This window comes from Lampetra fluviatilis, chromosome 51 (genome assembly GCF_964198595.1).
Source record: "Lampetra fluviatilis chromosome 51, kcLamFluv1.1, whole genome shotgun sequence".
Classification (NCBI taxonomy): Eukaryota; Metazoa; Chordata; class Hyperoartia; order Petromyzontiformes; family Petromyzontidae; genus Lampetra; species Lampetra fluviatilis.
Genome location: NC_136325.1, coordinates 6,288,331 through 6,300,830, shown reverse-complemented (window position 1 = coordinate 6,300,830; position 12,500 = coordinate 6,288,331). Strand labels below are relative to the sequence as shown.

The following is a 12,500-nucleotide window of genomic DNA, read 5'->3' as shown; positions in this document are numbered from 1 at the left end:
GTCGTGGGTTCGATTCCAACCTTAACTTGTAATAAGTACACTTGTGTTGTCCAACATCAACAACATATATCTCTATCTGGCACTGTGCTGGTAAGATGTTAACTACCTCGCCTTGTATGCAGGAGGTCGTGGGATCCATCCCGACCCTAACTAATACGTCAACACATGTTGTGCAATGCCAGTGGGCCTTTGGCGTCATCTGGTCCAACACCAATGGAGACGAGGCTTTAAGAAAAGCTGTCTCGGGTGTGGACCAATCAACTTCAAGGACAGTGCATGTCATTATCAGAGTTGTTTGTTTTTGTTTGCATTTTGACTGCTTGTGTTGTGGTTATGGCAAACATGATCCCTTGTATAAAGGTGTCAGTTATTGTACCAGTTGAAAGGGTAAAAACCTATTGCACTCTTTAAATAGTTTAGTTTGGTGAGTAAGTGAATGCGTTAAGCGGGTGAGTGTGATTGGTTAGCCAGGTGAATGAGTGTTTGAGTCAATGAGTGAGTGGTTGACTGAGTGAGTGGTTTGTTAAATGAGTGAGTGGTTGAGCGAGTGAGCGAGTGAGTGAGTGGCTGAGTGGTTCAGCGAGTGAGTGAGTGAGTGAGTGGTTGAGCCAGTGAGTGAGTGGTTGAGCGAGTGAGTGAGTGAGTGAGTTGTTGTTCCTGTGAGTGAGTGGTTGACTGAGTGAGTGGTTTGGTAAATGAGTGAGTGGTTGAGCGAGTGAGTGAGTGGCTGAGTGGTTGAGCGAGTGAGTGAGTGGTTGAGCCAGTGAGTGAGTGGTTGAGCCAGTGAGTGAGTGTTTGAGCGAGTGAGTGAGTGAGTGGTTGAGCCAGTGAGTGAGTGGTTGAGTGAATGAGTGAGTGGTTGAGCCAGTGAGTGAGTGGTTGAGCGAGTGAGTGAGTAATTGAGTCAATGAGTGAGTGTTTGAGCGAGTGAGTGAGTGGTTGAGTGGTTGAGCCAGTGAGTGAGTGGTTGAGCAAGTGAGTGAGTGGTTGAGTGAATGAGTGAGTGGTTGAGCAAGTGAGTGAGTAATTGAGTCAATGAGTGAGTGTTTGAGCGAGTGAGTGAGTGGTTGAGTGGTTGAGCCAGTGAGTGAGTTGTTGAGCAAGTGAGTGAGTGGTTGAGTGAATGAGTGAGTGGTTGAGCAAGTGAGTGAGTAATTGAGTCAATGAGTGAGTGTTTGAGCGAGTGAGTGAGTGGTTGAGTGGTTAATTCAGTGAGTGAGTGGTTGAGTAAGTGAGTGAGTGGATGAGTGGTTGAGCCAGTGAATGAGTGTATGGTCTTGGTGGTGGTGGCAGTGGTGGTGGTCGTGGAGGTAGCGGTAGTGGAGGTAGTGGTGGTGGTGGTGGTGGTTTCCGCGCCGCCCTACGAACCCGAGTAAAAGTCCAACCGGTCCTGGGCCTCCCCTACGTCGACTCAGCCTCAAATTTGTACCTGGTGCGGTGTGTCAACATCGCCACAGGGGAGACAAAGGCGGCCGGGCGTGGTGCTGGCCACCCACCCCCTCGTGTGCCGCTCCAGCCGTCATAGATACTCGCAAAACCACGCTTGCCCCAACAGTCTGTGCAGGCTATACGGGGCACCTTTGTCTTGTCGTGATGGTGGTGGCAGCGGTGGCCGGGTTCGTGGTACTGCGCGCACTAACCGCACACAACACAACAAAGACAAAGATCCCCCGTGTAGCCTTAACAGACTGTAGGGGCAAGTGCTGTTAGCGAGTGGCAGCTATAAAGGCCGGCGCGGCACACGAGGGGGTGGGTGGCCAGCACCACGCCCGGCCGCCTTTGTCTCCCCAGTGGCGATGTTCACTACACACCGCACCAGGTACTCATTTGAGGCTGAATCGACCTAGGGGAGGCCCAGAACCGGTTCAGATAATTGTCACTGGTGTTGGCCGTGAGCGGGAATCGAACCCGGGTCGTTGGGTTCATAGCGCAGGCAAACACACACACAGACAAAGACAAAGATTCCCCGTGTAGCCTTAACAGACTGTAGGGGCAAGTGCTGTTAGCGCGCACACAGACACACACACAGACACACACAGCATGCCTCTCACACACACACACAGACACACACACATACAGACACACACACACAGAAACGCACACAGACACACACGCGCAAAACACACACACACACACGAACATGTATATTGGCCTGGAACGTAATAATTCACAATGGCTCATTTTCGCCTCTGATTTTTTTATTTTAGCAAAAGAGAAACAGGAACAGCGTGAGTTCATCCTTTTTTTTCTTTTTCCAAACCCGTCCATATTTTCATTTTCTTTTTTTTTTACACAAATAGAATTTTTTCTGGATCGCATTATAAGACAAGCAGGAGTGGGGGTCATTTTCCAAAATTCCATAATGGCTCACAAATCTTCCACCCTAGAAAACTGCTCTCACAGATACACTCGGCGTGTATCCATATGGGGGGGGGGGGTGGTGATGGGAGGGGGGGGGAGTTATTATTTTTTTTGCCGCCTCTGATTGTGCGGTATTCAGAGAAGAAAACGGGGCTGTTGAAAAAAAAATCCTTACAGTTATTACCCGACGTTTTTCAGATGCAGGGCACATCATTACAGGTAAATAATGACGGACTTGGGAGGTGTGTGTGTGTGCGCGTGTGTGTGCGCGTGTGTGTGTGTGTGTGTGAATAATTTGTGATAGCGCGCGCGTGTGTGCGTGTGTGTGTGTGTGCGTGTGTGTGCGTGTGTGCGTGTGAGTGTGTTAGGCCGACTCATGTAGCCCGCATGCCCAAGCAGCTTCTCTTTAACCGCATAGAGGGGCCGGGGGGCTAAACGGGCACGACACGGGGCTAGAGAAGAGACGGAGTGATGTGGTACAGGAGGATGTGGAGCTGAGTGGACTCTCCGATGACCGGTACCAGCGGTGTCAAGATCGGCCTCAGTGGAGGAGGCTCGTGAAGGACGCTACTGGGCAGTTGGAGGCAGTCGCCCTCCAACAACAACGGAGGGCGGAGGAGCGACGCTCACAACAACGCGCGGAGCGCCGGGTGGCTAAAGCACAGCAAGTTGGTACAGTAGGGCATAGCTGGTGGTGCATCTACCGGTCATCTCGGTCAGTCGACACGTGGCACCTGCAGGGTCTGTCCCGAGACCTCCTCCTGCCAGCAGCGAGCCTTCGACACTTCACGTGGCCTCAAAGTGCACCTAGCCTGGCACGGACGCCGTGGTGACGTCACCGCCGCTTCGTGTAAATGTTGTGGCTTGGCTCTCTAACACACCGGTGGTGCTGTACTAGTACACTACACTATACACTACACTTTACACTAGTGCTGTACTAGTATACTACACTATACACTACACTATACACTACACTATACACTACACTATACACTACACTTTACACTAGTGCTGTACTAGTATACTACACTATACACTACACTATACACTACACTTTACACTAGTGCTGTACTAGTATACTACACTATACACTACACTATACACTACACTACACTATACACTACACTATACACTACACTTTACACTAGTGCTGTACTAGTATACTACAATATACACTACACTATACACTACACTACACTATACACTACACTACACACTACACTATGCACTAGTGCTGTACTAGTGACGAATTGTCCACGTTCTGTTGACGTGACAATCCTTACTGGTTGGCTGTGTCGGGTGGTGGCGGGTTTTGACGACGACACATTTATTTTATTTTAAAACCCACGTGACTTTACCGAAAGAACCAACGAGTATGGATCTCTGCGGTCACGAAATCTAACGCGAAAAAACACCTCTATGATGGATGATATTGGTCGCAAAAGTCTGCTACGTGTTAAAGTGGCTGCATAGGTGTTCGGAATGGTCGACTCAGCCACAAATGAGTGCCTGGTGCCGGTGTGAAACAAACATCTTTTGCTAAAATAAAAAAAATCAGAGGCGAAAATGAGCCATTGTGAATTATTACGTTCCAGGCCAATATACATGTTCGTGTGTGTATGTGTGTGTTTCACACTGTGTGTGTGTGTGTGTCTGTGTGTGTCTGTGCGTGTGTGTGTCTGTGTGTGTCTGTGTGTGTGTGTGTATCTGTGTGTGTTTGTCTGTGTGTGTGTCTGTGTGTGTGTGTGAGAGGCATGCTGTGTGTGTCTGTGTGTGTGTCTGTGTGTGTGTGTCTGTGTGCTCGCTAACAGCACTTGCCCCTACAGTCTGTTAAGGCTACACGGGGAATCTTTGTCTTTGTCTGTGTGTGTGTTTTCCTGCGCTATGAACCCAACGACCCGGGTTCGATTCCCGCTCACGGCCAACACCAGTGACGATTATCTGAACCGGTTCTGGGCCTCCCCTAGGTCGACTCAGCCTCAAATGAGTACCTGGTGCGGTGTGTAGTGAACATCGCCACAGGGGAGACAAAGGCGGCCGGGCGTGGTGCTGGCCACCCACCCCTTCATCCTGTGCCGTGCCGACCTGAGTAGGTGACGCTCGCTAACAGCACTTGCCCCTATAGTCTGTGTGTGTCCGTGTGCGTGTGTGAGTCATTTGTGATCGAGCGTAGGTGTGTCTGTGTGTGCGTATGTCTTTGGTGCCAGTCTTAGGTCGACTCAGCCTCAAAACGAGTGCCTGTTTGCGACGTTGCGGTAAACATCGCCACTGGGGAGACAAAGGCGGCCGGGAGCTGTGCCGGCCTTCGCAAGCGTCCGCTAACGGCACTTGCCCCAACAGCTTGTTGAGTCTACACGGGGGACCTTTGTTCTTTGATAGGTGTGCTCGCTAACAGCACTTGCCCCAACAGCCTGTTGAGTCTACACGGGGGACCTTTGTTCTTTGATAGGTGTGCTCGCTAACAGCACTTGCCCCAACAGCCTGTTGAGTCTACACGGGGGACCTTTGTTATTTGATAGGTGTGCTCGCTAACAGCACTTGCCCCAAAAGTATGTTGACGCTATACGGGGGATCTTTGTCTTTGTATGTGTGTGTGTGTGTTGGTGGGGAGCGGTAGTGTAGCGGTTAGCGCGCTGCGCTATGAACCTGGCGACCCGGGTTCGATTCCCGCTCACGGCCAACACCAGTGACGATTATCTGAACCGGTCTCGGGCCTCCCCTAGGTCGACTCAGCCTCAAATGAGTACCCGGTGAGGTGTGTAAAATCGCCACTGGGGAGACAAAGGCGTTTGGGCGTGGTGCTGGCCACCCACCCCCTCATGTACCGTTCTGGCCTTCATAGGTGCTCGCTAACAGCACTTGCCCCTACAGTCTGTTAAGGCTATACAGGGGATCTTTGTCTTTGTCTTTGTCTTTGTTGGCAGAGGGTGACACGCTGCACAGAGCAGGTACACGAGGCTTGCCATGCTCGATCCACTGCTCCAGCTGCTGTATTGCATCGCGACCATTCACTCACCTTCAGATCGAATGATTCGGTGTCGCGGGTGATTGTGGGTCACGGCCCGTCCACTGCGTTTGGCAAATGCTGATGGGCGAATCCGTGTCCTGTGGATGAGACGGTGAATGAATGAATGAATGCGTGTGCCTGTGTGTGTGTGTGTCTCTGTGTGTCTGTGTGCCTGTGTGTGTGTGTCTGTGTGTGTGTATGTGCGTGTGTCTGTGTGTGTGTATGTGCGTGTGTCTGTGTGTGTGTATGTGTGTGTGTCTCTGTGTGCCTGTGTGTGTGTCTGTGTGTGTCTCTGTGTGTGTGTCTGTGTGTGTGTATGTGTGCCTGTGTGTGTATCTATGTGTGTGTGTCTGTATGCCTGTGTGTATCTCTGTGTGTCTGTGTGTGTATCTATGTGTATCTATGTGTGTGTGTGTGTCTCTGTGTGCCTGTGTGTGTATGCGACCCGAGTTCGATTCCCGCTCACGGCCAACAACAATGACGATTATCTGAACCGGTCCTGGGCCTCCCCTAGGTCGACTCAGCCTCAAATGAGTACCTGGTGCGGTGTGTAAACATCACCACTAGGGAGACAAAGGCGGTCGGGCGTGGCGCTGGCCACCCACCCCCTCGTGTACCGTTGCGGCCTTCATAGGTGCTCGCTAACAGCACTTTCCCCTACAGTCTGTTAAGGCTATATGGGGGATCTTTATCTTTGTGTATGTGTGTCTGTGTGTGTATCTCTGTGTGCCTGTTGGAAACATTTAGGCTGGCCTGCCTGCCTACGATCCATCCTGGGTTTAACCAGGCTGGATTGTGTGAGGAGCTCACAAATCCTTGAAAGATCTGGGCAAAGTCCCATCAGTGAGCTCCTCCGGCAGGCAAGGCTGCGTTGGCTGGGTCATGTAGCCCGCATGCCCAGCCACCGCATGCCTCAACAGCTTTTGTTCGGCCGGATCGAGGGGGCTAAACGGGCGCGGCACGGGCTAGAGAAGAGATGGAGTGATGTGGTACAGGAGGACGTGGAGCTGAGTGGACTTGCCGATGACTGGTACCAGCGGTATCAAGATCGGCCTCTGTGGAGGAGGCTCGTGAAGGACGCTGCTACTGGGCAGTTGGAGGCAGTCGCCCTCCAACAACAACGGGGGGCAGAGGAACGACGCTCACAACAACGAGCGGAGCGCCGGGTGGCTAAAGCACAGCAAGTTGGCACAGTAGGGGGCACAGGTGGTGCATCAACCAGTCATCTCGGTCATCTCGGTCATCTCGGTCAGTCGACCCGTGGCACCTGCTGGGTCTGCCCCGTGACCTCCTGCCAGCGGGCGTTCGACACTTCACGTGGCCTCAAGGTGCACATGGCCTGGCACAAGCGTCGTGGTGACGTCACCGCCACTTAGTGGCGAATGGCGGTTGTTGTTGTTGTGTCTGTGTGCCTGTGTGTGTGTCTGTGTGTAGTAGGAGCAGCGGTCAGCGCTACGAACCAGGCGACCCGGGTTCGATTCCAACTCACGGCCAACACCAAGTGACGATTATCTGATGGGGTCGTGGACCTCCCCTAGGTCGACTCAGCCTCAAATGACTACCTGGCGCGTTCCCATTGGAAGCGATGAAATGAGGACACACACACACACAGACACAGGTACAAAGACAAAGATCACCCGTATAGCCTCGACAGACCGTTGGGGCAAGTGCTTTTGGCGAGCAGTAGCACCTAGTCAAGGCCGGTTACCGTGGCACACGAGGTGGCTGGTTTGGCCAGCACCACGGCCCGGCCGCCTTTGTCTCCCCAGTGGTGACACACACACACACACACGGAGCGCGCGCGTGTGTGCGTCTCTTTAGCGAGCGAGCGAGCGAGAGGGTAATTAATGTGGCAGCGCTCGTTCTGCTTTGGTGTTAATTGCATTAAGCAGCTTCTCATCCGCGCCCCTCCTGGGCATATTTGATGCGCATGGGTGAGTTTTCATTAGGGGACCGGAGGCAAAGACGAAGATACCCCGTATAGCCTCGGCAGACTTTCTGGGGCAAGTGCCGTTGCGTCGAGCAGCAACTTACGACGGCCCGGCTGCCTTTGTATCTCCAGCGGCGATGTTCACTACACACGGCGCGAAGGACTCATTTGAGGCTGAGTCGACCTAGGGGAGGCCCAGGACCGGTTCAAATGATCGTCACCGGTGTTGGCCGTGAGCGGGAATCGAACTCGGGTGTGGCCGGGTTCGTAGCGCAGCGGGCTAACCGCTGCACCACCGCTCCCCGCACACCGTGACCACCATCGCCACCACCATCATCACACACTGACGCAGCGGCACCACAATAGGAGACAAACACGTTTACAGCTCTGCTGTTGACATCTTTTCAATTTACATAAACAATCAGCGAGGCAGCTCTCTCTATCTCTCTCTCTCTGCCCCTCTAGATTTTTTCGCTGTGTTTTGGACTCGGGGTAATGAATGGTAATGAATGCCTACATGTGCAGATGTTTAAAACAATTCAAGATGCTAATCGCTACGCCCGAGCCTGAAATAATAATAATTCAAGGGGACTATTCTGCGTAACCGTTTCATCATTTCAACACCACAAAGTGCCCCGCGCGAGCGAGGAGTTGACACCAATCTCCAATATTGCGGGCATTGCATGTTGGAGTGGGAATTCCACGTAAACATGGCAAGGGCCCAGGACATCCAGATGATAATTGCCACGCCAGTCTCCATAGGCACTCGTCGCTAACAGCACTTGCCCCAACAGTCTGTTAAGGCTACACGGGGAATCTTTGTCTTTTGTGCGTAAGTGCTTGCTAACAGCACTTGCCCCAACAGTCTGTTAAGGCTACACGGGGGATCTTTGTCTTTTGTGCGTATGTGCTTGCTAACAGCACTTGCCCCAACAGTCTGTTAAGGCTACACGGGGGATCTTTGTCTTTTGTGCGTATGTGCTTGCTAACAGCACTTGCCCCAACAGTCTGTTAAGGCTACACGGGGGATCTTTGTCTTTTGTGCGTAAGTGCTTGCTAACAGCACTTGCCCCAACAGTCTGTTAAGGCTACACGGGGGATCTTTGTCTTTTGGGCATATGTGTTCGTGAACAGCACTTGCCCTAACAGTCTGTTAAGGCTGCCTGGGGGAGCTTTGTCTTTGTGTATTAGCCAGTGAAGGAGGGGGCTGCTGCTACTGAAGCCAAATTAAAATCTTCCTCCTGGGACCCGCGTTCATCTCCGTAGAGGAGACGCGGAAATTAATTAGAAGTCACGTGTGTGTGTCAATGTGTGTGTCACTGTGTGTGTGTGTCACTGTGTGTGTGTGTGTGTGTCAATGTGTGTGTGTGTCAATGTGTGTGCGTGTCAATGTGTGTGTCACTGTGTGTGTGTGTGTCACTTGTGGAAAGCAGTGGTGTAGTGGTTAGCGCTACGCAGCGCTACGAACCCGGCGACCCGAGTTCGATTCCCGCTCACGGCCACCAACACCGGTGACGATTATCTGAACCGGTCCTGGACCTCCCCTAGGTCGACTCAGCCTTAAAATGAGTACCTGGTGCCGTGTGCGAACATCGCCACTGGGGAGACAAAGGCGGCCGGGCGAGGTGCTGACCACCCACCTCCTCGTGTGCCGCGTTCGGGCCTTCATTTCACGCTACTACTCGCTAACAGCACTTGCCCCAACAGTCTGTTACAAAACTGTGTGTGTCACTGCGTACCTGATGGTATGTGCGTGTGTGTGTGTCACGCTCTAGCGAGGCGAGGCTACACGGGGGAGCTTTGTCTTTGCCTTGGGGGGGGGGGGGGTGCGGGGGTGGAGGAATCTTTACGGCCGCCGGACTCAGAACAAGGAGATGTCTCTTTGGATGTTTTGACGATCGGGCGCAAGGAAGTTCCTCATCCTCCGTCCCTCCCTCCTCCTCCCTCCCTCCTCCCTCACCCCTCCCCCCTTCCCTCCCTCCCCCCCCTCCCTCCCTCCAAAGACAAAGATCCCCCCCCGACCCGGTGTAGCTTCAACAGACTGTTGGGGCAAGTGCTGTTAGCGAGTAGCAGTAGCACCTATGAAAAACTCAACGGCACACACACACAGTGGCACACAACAACAGTGACACGCACACTACAAGAGACAGACAAAGATCACCCGTGTAGCCTGTAACAGACTGTAGGGGCAAGTGCTTTTAGCGAGCACCTATGAAGGCCGGCGCGGCACACGAGGGGCTGGGTGGCCAGCACCACGCCCGGCCGCCTTTGTCTCCCCAGTGGTGACCTTCACACATCACGCCAGCTACTCATTTGAGGCTGAGTCGACCTAGGTGAGGCCCCAGGACCGGTTGAGATAATCACCACCGGCGTTCGGCAGTGAGCGGGGAATCGAACTCGGCTGTGCCGGGTTCGTAGCGCAACGTAGCGCTAACCACAGCGCCACCGCTCCCCAAGAACACGTTGACACACAAGACCGAGACAAAGATCCCCCGTGTAGCCACCGTCCTGACCTTCATAGGCACCACACACTCGCTCGTGACAGCACTTGCCCCAACGGTCTGTCGAGGCTATACGGGGGACCTTTATCGTGGTGGGCCACGTGCCACTCGCTTGTGACAGCACTTGCACCCACCCCCTGCCCCAAACAAGCCTCCTGAAGGCCTTAAACACGGTGGGCTGGATCTTTTGCTTTTTAAATCCTTTATATTAAGTTCACTTGCTTGCTTGCTTGCGCGCTTACGACCGTGCAAATCTTTCGGTCGTTTTTTAACCCACTTCCCGTGATCCAATCGAGCTGACATTTTGCAACACAGACTCGTTGTGCGTGACAATTTATTTTCGTGAAAATTTTTTTTTCCAAAATTTAACACTTTTTAGGAAAAAAAAAATGTCATATTTAATTTAAAATACCAATGTGATAAAAAATGAAACTCTTACTGAAGAAAAACAAAAATAAATAATAAAATAAAACCGATGCCACACATATAAAGGATTTATAGTGAAAAACTTTGTTTTTACGGGTTAATTTTTTTTTACCTGTTGAACGTCAACAACGCCGCAGCGTGTCAGCTTCATCAGGACGAGAGCACGCGGTGATTTGTCAACAGGAGGCTGTGAGCAGTGGTCACACGTCCCGCGGGTCATCTGGAGCACAGATGTGTTGCAAGACGTTTCTCACGCTCGGGCTAATTGAGGATGCACTTGCTTCTTTTTCTCCACCCCCCCCCTCTCTCCACAACTCTCTCTCTGTCTCTCTCACCACAGCGCGTGGATTTGCAGCGTTGATTTTCATTTGTTTGCCGGTAACTTTGTGTGTTTCGAATCGAAATCGCCTCCAGTGTGCTGTTGCTGCTGCTGCTGCTGGCGTCAATAAAAGTTGTTAAAGTCTCTCTCTCGTATCGTTGTCAACTATTTGAAACGACACTGGACCAGTGGAATGTCCATCCGCGACGGGGATGGGGAACCCATGTTTAATGTTGGTCACTCCAATTGTAAATGTTGTGTTTGTTACTGCCCGGTCACACGGGTGTGATGTGCTCGCAACGAATTGGCACGCTTTGGTTAGGTGACACACAGCCCTACACATTGGCTGCTGGGTCGTGGCGGGTTTAACAACATTTATTCGAGATTTGAAGCTTTCGTGACTGCAAGGATTCATATTCTTAGGGTTTTTTTCGGTAAAGTTACGTAGTAAAAAAATATTTTTATCTTACTTTTATTAATTTTAATTTTTTTTATGTACGTGACTTTACCGAAAAATCTTCTTGGTTCTTTCGGTAAAGTCACGTAGAATGGAAATAATAAAATAATAAAAATAAAACATAATAAAATAATTCTCACGACGTTTCGGCCACAACGCAAGCAGCCGTCCTCAGGTGAAGAACAGGTCTGTCGGGAAGACAGTCTGAATGGTGTGCGTAGTGATGATGATGTTGGTGATTCATTCTCTCTCTCTCTTTCTCAGTGGCTGCTTGCATTGTGGCCGAAACGTCGTGAGAATTATTTTATCATGTTTTATTTTTATTATTTTATTATTTCCCTTCTACGTGACTTTACCGAAAGAACCAAGAAGATGAATCCCTGCAGTCACGAAAGCTTTAAATCGAAATTTTACCGAAAAAACCCTAAGAATATAACAACATTTATGTTTACGCGATCCAACCAAAAAACAAAAGCATCCACGATGTGTGTATGTATGCACGTCGAACTTATTTCGCTGATGAATAAAGAGCGAATCGCTCAGTAGGCTTTACCTGGTGAAAATAAATCACTTTAGTTGAGATGCGACGATGATGATGATGATGGTGGTGGTGGCGTTTCTACTGCTTGAATGTGGAGTTGACTTTGGACGTACGGAGCACAGCAGGGCGATTTCTTCCCTATCTGGGTAAGATTCTTCGGTGGGTTTATAACAACAGCAGCAGCAGCAGCTATACAAATAAACGGTGGGTTGATAGCAATTCGCCCGATGATGCTGGAGTACTCACCACCTAGCCGTACCCACACACTACCGTTGGTGCGGACGGAATCAAGTGCTGATTGTGATACAAAACATCGCATCCATCAACGATTCGCAAGCGCTCGGTCGATCTAGCGCTGGATGAAAACGGTTGAGTCACAAACCGTACCTCTCCATAACAAAGGCTCACCCTCTTAAGCCTCACCTTACCATATGAATAAAAAGTGTGATGTACTTGCCCCCCCTCTTCAACCATTATATAAACGCAGTGGTAGCTCCTGCAATCTATCATTCACTTGATACAGCTGTCGTGGCTGTGACGGTTCCACCTGAAGACGGAAGCTTGTGTTGCCTCCGAAACGTCGTGATTTTTATTTTATTTCACTTTTATTCATTTTAATGTTTTACCTACGTGACTTTACCGAAAAAACCTAAGCGTGTGAATCCTTGCAGTCACGAAAGCTTCAAATCTAGAAGTCCCAAACACCGTTGGCACTCTCGTTACGGGGGTGGGGGAGGTTCTTTGACCATACTTCACCACTCTAGGCGAGTGCTATTAACGTGATGCGACTTATTGTAGCGAGTGTACGGCCCCTCGCTGAACCGTGTGTGGCTCTTGTTTTTCACAATTGCTATGATAAGTGGGCTTATCATCACCATCATCATCACGTAACAAGTATAACCCGTAAAAACAAAGGTTTTCACTATAAATCCTTTATATGCGTGGCGGCTAGAGTCCT

At 50.9% G+C, this 12,500-nt stretch overlaps 1 long non-coding RNA gene across 1 annotated transcript in view; it reads left to right on the top strand.

Moving 5' to 3' along the window:
- The window catches only part of LOC144948911 (uncharacterized), a 124,072-nt gene extending 121,120 nt beyond the window's left edge, over positions 1 to 2,952 (top strand). The window contains exon 3 of the long non-coding RNA XR_013640217.1: positions 2,730 to 2,952. This is a non-coding gene — a long non-coding RNA (uncharacterized LOC144948911). The remainder of the gene's footprint in view (positions 1 to 2,729) is intronic.
- The last annotated feature ends 9,548 nt before the right edge of the window (positions 2,953 to 12,500 follow it).